Source organism: Rhinatrema bivittatum, chromosome 13 (genome assembly GCF_901001135.1).
Source record: "Rhinatrema bivittatum chromosome 13, aRhiBiv1.1, whole genome shotgun sequence".
NCBI lineage: Eukaryota > Metazoa > Chordata > Amphibia > Gymnophiona > Rhinatrematidae > Rhinatrema > Rhinatrema bivittatum.
In genome coordinates, this window is record NC_042627.1 from 68,459,830 (window position 1) to 68,470,967 (window position 11,138).

Consider the following 11,138-nt stretch of genomic DNA (forward strand, 5'->3'; position numbering starts at 1 on the left):
CGTGTGCTTTTGCAAGCACAAACTCCTGGGCAGTATTCAAAAGGCTATTTACCTGCATAAAACTAGCCTTTTATTGCTCAGATAAAAAAATGCTGATTCGATAATTAGTACATCTATCTGCAAGTGTCCCTCTTTCACTTCACTCTCTAAACACGGCTGCTAGTTTTAAGTGAATGATATTACACTGGGCATTTCTATTATCTAAAAAAAAATAAATTTGGCATATGTATATATCTTCAATACATCATGAATCCCTGTGCATACATCCTTTTGACCTGATGGAACTCTCTGTATACATCCTTTTTACTGTATTCCATTTGACTGGGGAAAGTGAATTTTTATTTGATTTTTTTTGTTTATATTCCTTCTTTCTGGCACTTCAGTTATGTAATGAATGGTAAACGTGCCTCCTAGAAGGTCAATACACAGTTTCTGTAACTCAAGAAATATATTAAGTAACATTACTGCGTTGTGTCTAAAATACAGACAGACAGAGGAAAATATCTCTATCTTATCTCGTTGCCCTGCCTCACTGGTATGCAAATACTGCTCTGTCCCCTCCCTCAGGAGGCGGTGCTCTATTTGCATACCTACAATGCAGGTATGGGGTAACTTTCCTCTATGGAAAAGAGACGGAGGATTTGTCACGTCTCCAGCCAACATTAAAAAAAAAAAAAAATGTCTGGACCTGTTGCAGAAGCTACAAGCAGGCCCCGGAGGAAGAAATCACAAGTTAACTGGCCCGGGCGGGCAAGAAGGAGGAGGCGCGTTGGTCCCGCGTGGCAGATAAGGAATCCGGTAGCATCAGCTCTCAGTGGCGTAAGAGGAGGTAATTAGTTGCTGCACGGGCCCAACAGAGAAGGCTATTGCCCTGCAGGGGAGAGAAATCTGCTACTAGGGGAGGGAGGGAGGAAGGAAGAGGCTGCAATCAGTTGGATTTGGGGGGGGGAGGGGAGGTAGGAGGAGGCCGCAATTGGCGGGTGGAGGGGAGGAAGCTGCTGTTGCTGGTGGGGGATGAGAATGATTGAGTGTGTGTGGGTGAGAGAAGGATAGAAGTGAAAATGTGAGAGTGCATGTGTAGAAGAGGGAGAGGAGTGAGTGAGTGTGCATGTGAGGGGATGTGTGTGTGTGAGAGAGAGGGATAGAAGTGAAAGTGTGTGTCCGTGTGTAGAAGAGGGAGAGGAGTGAGTGTGTGTGTGAGGGAGAGAGGGATAGTGAAAGTGTGTGCATATGTAGAAGAGGGAGAGGAGTGAATGAGTGTGCATGTGAGGGAATGTGTGTGAGAGAGAGAGAGGGATAGAAGTGAAAGTGTGTGTCCATGTGTAGAAGAGGGAGAGGAGTGAGTGAGTGTGTGTGTGAGGGAGAGAGGGATAGTGAAAGTGTGTGCATATGTAGAAGAGGGAGAGGAGTGAGTGTGCATGTGAGGGTGTGTGTGTGTGTGTGAGAATGAGCATGTACGTGCGTGAGAGTTAAAATGCGAGTGTGTTAGTGTGTGGGCGAGAAACTTTATGTGCAGATACTCTGACAACGCCCCCACCCCACCCCCGCTAATCCATGAAAATCTCAGGGTCGCCTGAAATCAAAGGTTCCCAGATATGATTTGCCATCTGATAGCCGAGTCTCCCCTGCCCAGCCCCGGGACTCGCTTATTCACCGGCTCCTATCGGATGGTGGCCTTGCAGCGCCTCTGGCACGTCCTTCCTTCTGGTGCACCCTGAACCTTCAAAGCACGATGCAAACCGCTCTCCTCCTCCTCCTGTTTGGCCGATAGGAGCCAGTGGGGAGGGGGGAGGGAAGAGAATGAACTGGCCAGTGATTGGGGCAGGAGCAGGAAGTGAATGAATCGGAAAAAGAGGAGGAGATGTGGGGAGAATGAACCGGGGAAAGGGAGGGGTTCATGGGGTGGAGGGAGGGAGGGAGGGAATGAATGGGGGGTTAGTGAAGCAGGGTGTGTGAGGAGTTTGGGAGGAGGGAGTAAACCTGGGTGAGTGAAGGGTTCACGAAGGAACCAGGGTAGCTGAGGGGGGGAATGACTGGAGGAGGAAATGAAAGCGGGAGAGTGAAGGGATCACATGGGCTCTGGAAGGGGGGGATAAGAGAGCGAGGGGCCATGGCTTCCTTCCTTCCTCATCCCAGCCCTCCCTCCTTATCCTCCCACATCCATAGTCCTCCCTCTCTTTGTCATCCTGAGCTTCTCTCCTCTTCCACCCCATCCCCATTTCTCTCTTCCCATTCCCCCGACTCCTGATCCCTCTTCCATCCCCTCCTTCCTCTCCTCTCATCCCCCATCCTCCCCTGTCGGTTACCTCTCCGCCCTCCTGCCTAAGATTTCATCTCCTCTCCCTTCTCTCCACTCTCCTCCCTTCCCATTCCCAGACCCCTCCCTGCCCCAACCACTTCGATCCCTTGTCCTCTAATAAAGAACCAAATAACATTTACTGGACACAGAAATGTCCAACTGTATTTATAGAAAGTACAAACCCAAACCTTTATAAGAATTGCAAATAAATTCAAAACTATGTAAGTTTGCCACATATTGCTGCTGATTTTTTTTTTAATCTGCCACAGAATTTGCCTTCTCTTGCCGCAGAATCTTGAAAATTCTGCCCCAAGGGCTCGGCTCTCTATTACCACACATCTCAATTGCACCTTTCCTACACTTCGCAGTATTTTCCCATCCGTGGACGGTCTTTTACTAATGGTATATAAATAAAGCTGTTTGCAGGTTTGAGGCAGCACTTATGGCATTTATATAACATATAGTTCATTAACTCACAAAATAGCACATTGTGTGTGTATGTGCATGCGCATGTATGTATGTACGTGTAGTAGATTTCTGCAAGGACCTCTCGTTGCTTTGAAGGAAACCACAATTCACTGAAGTACAGGGGTTCCCAACTCTGCTCCTTGAGGATTTGCAGCATAAGAACATAAGAAATTGCCATGCTGGGTCAGACCAAGGGTCCATCAAGTCCAGCATCCTGTTTCCAACAGAGGCCAAACCAGGACACAAGAACCTGGCAATTACCCAAACACTAAGAAGATCCCATGCTACTGATGCAATTAATAGCAGTGGCTATTCCCTAAGTAAATTTCATTAATAGCCGTTAATGGACTTCTCCTCCAAGAACTTATCCAAACCTTTTTTAAACACAGCTATACTAACTGCACTAACCACATCCTCTGGCAACAAATTCCAGAGCTTTATTGTGCGTTGAGTGAAAAATAATTTTCTCCGATTAGTTTTAAATGTGCTACTTGCTAACTTCATGGAGTGCCCCCTAGTCCTTCTATTATTCGAAAGTGTAAATAACCGAGTCACATCTACTCGTTCAAGACCTCTCATGATTTTAAACACCTCTATCATATCCCCCCTCAGCCGTCTCTTCTCCAAGCTGAAAACTCCTAACCTCTTTAGTCTTTTCTCATAGGGAAGTTGTTCCATTCCCCTTATCATTTTGGTTGCCCTTCTCTGTACCTTCTCCATCGCAACTATATCTTTTTTGAGATGCAGTGACCAACAGGTCTGGTTTTCAAGAACACAAAGCTATGCAAATTATTCCTGTGTTTAGATCTGTTGACTTGTTGTTTTAGTCTCATTGATTTCAGGGTTGTCAATTTTAGTTTTACGATGTATGCTTGTTTGTTACATTTGTCAGAAATTTTGGGTTTTTTTGTGATTTAAATAGTAATCTGCCCTGTCGGGGTAGGACGGAAGAGAAATGATTTTAAATAAATATAATAAATAAATCATACATTTGCAAACACAGATGAAGAATATTCATTGTGCCTGTCCTGTAAACCAGACCTGTTTGTAGCCATTGTCACTAAGAAACCCCCTATGCTAGAATGATCTCTAAAAGGATCATAGGTCAGACAACAGGCAGTAGTCCTACAGGATACGTTCGACGTCATTAAATATATGTTTCCTCTCTTATGGGCTGCTTAAAAAAAGAAAATCTAGAAGGACATTTCATGAATCGAGGGAAAAGATTGGTCCTTGAGAATTATCTAGTGACCTCGAAGTAAATATTCCTCTCTGCTTCACTCTGAGCTGGGAGCCTGCCGTTGGACATGGGGTAATAAAAGATTGCAAATTGTTATATGTTTTTATCAATAGACATCATGAATAACTGAAATTTCATTTCATTGTGAATAGGTAATTTTTTTTTGCTGTTCCATGGAGACATCAGGCCTTGTTCAAACAGAACTTTTCTGCATTCTGTGCCAATGGGAAAAAAAATCTTTATCAAATAAAACCATTGGAAAAAAAACTGGAGTAGATTTAAGAGGAGACTTCTTTTAAACTGCAAAATACATAAAAAGGAAATATGCTGGGACAAAATGTAAAGGAGTCATCGGGATCAGACCCAGAGCAGAGACAACCGATCCATGAATCAATCAAGATTAGATTTTGAGCTTTCTCGTTCTTTCTCGTTACCAGTTTACTTGCATATTTAAATTAAATGCAGATTTATTTTTAATACCAAGGAGATATCTTGTACCATCAGCACTTGTTAGGTGGATCATCCGTAAGATAAAATGTACTGATACATATCGATTTTTTGGTAAGACTACATACAAATTTTAATAAATCCCCTCATTCTAAGGCAAGCCGGGGTGGGCTCCATAACTCTTGCTCATTTTGTTGGCAAGGTTTACTTTTCCATGTTGCCTTCTTTCCTGCTTGCAGGGAACATTAATCAGCATTACAAGTGGCACACATGGAGATCTGATGCTGTTAGAGACACGGAGGTCTCTGCAGGTTCTCATGCTGACATCCGCGTTTCTCTAGATCTGTCAAGCATTCTGGCGGAGAATCTGTGCCAAGCTCTGATATTGCCCCTGTGCCATCGCAAAGGGAATAAAAGCGATCCCATAACCTTACTAATCGATCCGATTTCAATCTGGTGATTTACTTGGGAACAATTTGTGATGTGTCCTGGCTGTAGTGATGAAAGAAGGCGATGTCATGGATATGTACAGTGGAAGGAAATGTGAGGAAGATGTTGGCTGCCTTTTCAGGGCTAGCATCATTCACCTGAGGAGAGCTGAGAGGATTACAGTAGGATCTGGTCACTGATTTGCTTTATTTTAGGAATAAAATAAAACAAACCCCCTACAGCACCCATTCAGACCTTTCACCTGGATGTGCATGTGACATATATGCTGGAGGGTCTACAAGACTGAAAATAAAGAGTCTGATCTGGATCTTTTCAGCCCGTCCGTGATCCAGGTCCATATGAAACCTCTGCACTGGGCCCGATATAAACAAAGGCTGTTGCCCCAATCCACAGTTACCCCTACGGTGAAATGCCTAGCAAGATCCAGCCCTGAGAAGACCTCTCGGAATCAAACCATGGAATGCACAAAATGCCCAGCTGTTACTTTTCATGGCCCTTCTGACAAGTTAACTTGGAAATCCAAGGGAAAAGGCGCCTCCTGCGGCAGAAACGTTTCCTGCCAGCCAGCAAACCAGCCACTATCATTAATTTCCGCTTAGACTAACAGTGTTCTGTGGGCAGAATAGAAGAGCTTCACATAAATAAATACATTTCACTCTTGCACAGATTATTTTTTTTTACTCTAAAAGGGAATCCTTTGTAGTTTTAGGATCCCTTTTTATTGGACCGAAGTAAGAATAATCCAAAGATGTAGTGCATCTGAGAGAGGGCCTAGAACGCTATGTTTTATTATCTCTGGTTTCTTGAATAGTCATAACAATTTGGAAAACCACCCCCACAAACTTCCTTTCCCTCTCAAATGAGGGTTTCAAGTTCCCACTCCCTAGCGAAAAACCTTATTTTATTATGGTTTTTAATGACATGGTTTACTGAACAGAAGTCAAGCAAGTAAGAACAGTAACATAAGACAGGCTGAGCCACCTGCGCACTGTGCCTTCAAACTAACTGTTTCTAGTTAGTGGAAAGTACCAGCAACCCTTCTCTGATTTGGGAAACTGCTGATAGCAAACTAATTGAAAGCACAAAAACCCCCCAAAAACCCCAATAATACCAAAGACCAGTAAGTTGGCTAACTTTCTAATTCACTGAAACATTGTCAAGTGCAAAAAGATTCAGCTCAGTAAATTAAAAAGAAAAAAACATTTTTAAGCATTTACTGAAGTTGAAAACGAAAGCCTTACTGTGCAGAATAAACTGTTCTTTCGGGGCATTCAGTTATTCAGCAAATTGCCCCCGAATTCCAGAACAATCTCCAGAGGACAGGAGGGAATTTTAGATCTGAAATGCTCCCCATACAATTTCATGGCAAGAGAGAGAGAGGAGAGGGGGCAACTTCCCCACTTGCCCTCGGGGGTTAGCTGGGGGGAGGTTTAGTACATCTGGGCTGGAAAGTGCGAACGCCCGGATCTGCCGAATGCGCGCGAGCCAGCAGGGGAGCGGTGCAGGGCAGGCGCGCGCGCCCTTCTGTCCCATTCGCTTATCAATGGGGACAGTGCACGGATGTCAGCCTGACCCTCACCCAGGGATGGCAGCACTTCCAGTAAACGGGCCTCTTATGGCAGGTAGAGAAAGTGTAGCTTGCAATCTCTACCTCCTTCTTTAGGGGGGAAGAGTTGAAGGAATGATAGTATATAAAAAAAAAAAAAGCAACAATACAGGACTTGTAAAAAGAAAATGCCATTACCTTTAACAGTTCAGTGCAGTGTTTCAATAATCTATGTCCCATACACCTGGTGATAAGTTTGGGTTGTCGTCTTTTAATTACAAAAAAGAGAAAAAAAAAGAATTCTCTTGCCACAGCTTTGTATATTCACTTCTTCACAGCTTCCAGTTGTTTTCTCTGCCTTCCTTTATACGGTTGTATTTTTTTTTCCGTGCCTCCCACCCCCCCTGTCCAACAGAAAGCACAATTCCCTGCGCGGTCGTGCGTCGGGTCCCTTGAAGGCAGCAGCAGCAGCAGCAGGGCTGAAGTGAAGTCTACGTGAACGTAAAAGAAAGAGGACGCTTGTGTCCGAATCAGACCAAGTTTAGCTGCCCCCCCTGACTCCAGACTCCTCCTGGCAGCGTCCTTCAAACCCTCCTGGATTGCTTTCAGATGACTAAGCCTGCTCCAGCCTCCCTGTAAAGGTAGTCGGGGATCTGGGAGGGGGAACAGACACATGGGGATGGGGATGGGGGGATGGTGGGGGTAAGGATGCTGCTTTTGAACTGAAACCCTGCCTCCTGCTGAGAGATCACCTGCACTGCCAAAAGAAAAAAAAGAAATTAAAGAAGAGGGAGATGGATAAAACCTGCTATGTACCAGAAGTGGTGGGAAGTTAGGATTAATCAAAATGAAGGGGGTGGGAGAGGAAATTTTTTTTTTTTTTTAATGCAAATTAAAATAAGATGAAAGTAATTAAAGGAATCAAGTCAAAGTGCCTGCAGTGAGGTCACTATGAATACAATCTGAATGGGAATTTACATATGTATTCAGAGGAGATTATAGTTGTCTTGTTTTTTTAGGTTATAAACCAGGACTGGAGCTGCTTAGAAAACCCAAGTGCAGATTTGCTTTGTGGATTGAATCTGGGAAATGGAAAAGAGCCTAGGAGGTCAAACAAGAGAGGCTTGTGGTTTAGTGCACAATGAGGCATCAGAAAGAGGTCTAAAGAGAAACAATTGCTAAATCAGTTCCTATGGTAAAGAAAATCCTGTGCAGTATGTGGACGGAAAGAGAGATAGAAAGTGGAACATATTCTGTGACCAGGAGGACACCAGCACCTCTGACTAAGCCTCCTTCTGGAGACCGTTTCATCCTGCAGCTGTGTCCTGCTAGATGCTGATTTGCTGTTATCGTGGCATCATTCACAAATTTCTATGACTGTTCAGGGAAAAATATAGTGCCATCTATACACATATTGCAGTATTTGGCAATGTGATATAATACTAGGGATGCACTTCCCTTTGAAACGAAATGGAAATTTTCAACAAACTTTCCTGTTTCGTTTCATTTTGAAAATAACACAAAAACCAAATGAAATGTTTAGTTTTCATTTCATTTTCAAGCCACACATATCAATGTACATTTCCTACCTATTTAAAAAATATGCACGCATATATTTTACATGCGAAGACTCACTCGTGTAAGTTGGACAATTTTAAAAACATGCGCACATGAATGAAATTAAACAGTTTTACCAATTAGTTCACCAGTTTGCCCAGTCCTCCTGCAGGTTATCGAGACCTTCCTGGTTCTTCAGCTCAAACACCCCCCATCACATTTAGACCTCCTGCCCAGTCAGCACTGCACAATAAACATGTTTGATATCATTTACACCGGATAATTAGCAGGAGTAAAATTACATGAGTAAATTGGCTAATGTATGCGTGTGTCTTTTAAAATAGCAAACTTACACGCATAAGTGTTGTCCCTGCGCTGGAACGTCTCTTTTTTTACAAGTGTACATGTGTATGCGAGGGTGAAAATACAGTGCATTTTCAACTTTATAAAACATGGAATATGTGAGTAAAGGCTGCTTACACTCATATATGCTAATTTTTATGGCGCATCACATTTTGAAAAATCGCCCCCATGTCTTAATCGGATCTCTTTTCGCCCCAGGGGGGTAAGTTTCACAAACTGTGCCCCCCAAGCTAATGGCTGCACTCTGCCCTATTTCCCCGAGCTTCGCACAGGTGTTCTAGCCGCTTTGTATCGCTAGAAATCCCGGATTAAGTAACTTCCGCTACCAGTGCTACTGCCTATAAAACCTATACCCCAAAATCATAGTTTATTATATCCTGGGAGCAATGTTCCACACTGTCTGCCTAGGCACAACATCTGCGCCCAAGGACCTTGCACCTAATTTTCAAAGGGAAAGCATACGTGTACTTTTCCTTTGAAAATTGCCCAAGGTACAAATGACTTGCAGACTTCCGCACCTGCTTTTTTTTTTTTTTTTCTGCAGGTAAATTTCCTATGTAAAAATAACGCACGTGGCTTTGAAAAATACAATCTACGTGCATTGTCTTCTAATCCTGGGGCATCCCTATCATTTGAGAATTTTCATGTCACGTGGTCTTTAGCTTTTGTCATTAGGCCATCAGCGGCTGCTGCTTTAATGAATGCTTTGCCCAAGTGTCTTGGTTAATTAGCTAGGAAGTATTAAAATATCTCAAAATGAAAGATAAGAAATGAATGACTTGTGTTACAACCCTACTTTCCTCTTAGACATGCTGGCATCAGACACTGGGGGCAGCTTACTGTGCTGGCCCCCCCGTCTGCCCATCAGGAGTGAAGACTAGGAGTAATCCTAAAGAACCATTCCAGGTTTGGGGTTTTTTTTGGGGGTTGTTTTTTTTTTGCAAACATTAAAACCTGTAATGGAGCACAGACTCCTGTAAACTGTTATTTCTGAAATTGGATTCAAGGATTGCAAATATTTGTGAAGTGGGTAGGGCTCAGCTGCAGGACCTTTCAAAACAAACTGCTATACAGAGGCCCTTCATGCTACTGCTTGAGCAGGGGGTCGGAGCTAGCAGGATCCCTGAAAGACAGAGAGAGCTGTGTCACTCAGCTCACAGGGGTGGGGTAGCTATGCTTATTCACTGAGGAGGCTCTGCCCAGCACTTTCAATGGATTTGGAACAGTTGTTGTGCTTTTAAATATTGCTCTTCACCCATGTAGTTCTCTGTTTTATTAACGGGAGGTCTGTTCCTCCATGATATTGTGCGCCCATCCACTCCCTAAAAAAAAAAAAAATCACATACTCCTACGAACTTGTTCCCAACTGATATTTACATTTCCTGAGGAACCTCCTTAAGAGCATGCTCAGCCCTTCTGTGGGTGAATGTAAGACTTTGCATGGGTTTTAAGACGATTTGATTGTGAATGGCTCTGAAAGCTCCAATGAATGCACAGCAGTCCAGGGTTGGAAGCCTTGCAATCACTGCTACCATTTGCAAGTTTCAGACTTGTGCTAGCAGTCAACCTCCCTTTTTGTGTCCAAACTCAGTCCGAGGGTTAATTTTGTAACATCGGGCACAAGTTAACTGGCTCAGGGCTCGTATAGTTGCACACCAGTTTTAAGAGTGGGCTTACACGCACAAGATCACTTTTGAAAATTATCCCAACAGATTTACTCATGAAAGTTACACCTGCTAAAAGTACCCGCAAAGTTTCCCTGGAGTTGAACCCGCATCCCTTTGGGAAAATCCAAAAGTGCATGCCAACGCTCCCCCCAACCCAGCGCCAGGGACACCTGTGGCCAGACAGGGTGACCACATCCATATGCGTTTGGGCATAAATTTTACATGAGCGAGCAATTTTGCGTAAGGCACATGCAACATTGTTTTATCTGCAGAGGTCCCTTTGAACGTAAAACCTTCCCTATGCCTGCCTATTTTTCCATAAAACAATTTAAAAATACGGTGATGCCCCTTGAATCTTTCTTTGCCCTTATAATCATTTTCAAAACTAGAACAACAAAAATGTCAAATGGAAATGGCTTTTTTTTTTTTAAATATCAGAAATGGTGTGAAAGAACTGTGGAGACAAGCTCATTGATAGCAACATTGGGATATTTATTTTATTTATTTAACAGTTTTATATACCGACCTTCATAGTAAATAACCATATCGGATCGGTTTACAATTAACAAGAATAAAAAACTGGGGTAACTATTCAAGTAAACGAAAGATAAACAGTAGGTAGTAACTTTCCCTCCTGTTCTGCCATTTACCTCTGAGCTCCTTGATAGGGATGATCATCACCAGCCGACAGCACTAGAACGTGTGCGCGTCTATACATTTCAGAAACTAGGAGGTATTGCACAGTACAAAGTTATGCTGAGTCATACCGAGAGCAATTTTCAAAGGGACTCCTGCAGGTACGACAGTGTTTTACCCACAGAAATGGTGCTTCTGAAAAGTGCTCACCCTGTATGCACGTGATTTTAAGCGCATTGGGGGGAGAGGCATTCCAGGAGGCAGAGTGTAGGTGGGGTTGTATTTACACACGTACTTTTCAATTTGGAAAAGTATGTGCCTATATTTACCCCCAAATTTTCCCTGCACAAAGTGGTGGTAGATTTTGTGGGATAATTTAAGACAGGACTACATGCAGAAGTTTGCTTTGAAAATTGGTGTAATGTATGCCAGCTGTTATAAAATTACTCCCCATTATGGATGCTA

At 43.3% G+C, this 11,138-nt stretch overlaps 1 protein-coding gene across 2 annotated transcripts in view; it reads right to left on the reverse strand.

Annotated features, from left to right (window-relative positions):
* Positions 1–7,078, reverse strand: part of ACAN (aggrecan) — an 87,400-nt gene extending 80,322 nt beyond the window's left edge. Inside the window, exon 1 of one of the 2 annotated variants that reach the window (XM_029575076.1) lies at positions 6,649–7,078. The gene's annotated coding sequence lies outside the window, so the exon portion shown is untranslated. The remainder of the gene's footprint in view (positions 1–6,648) is intronic. The other variant, XM_029575077.1, reaches the window with a different exon arrangement.
* Between the last annotated feature and the right edge of the window lie 4,060 nt (positions 7,079–11,138).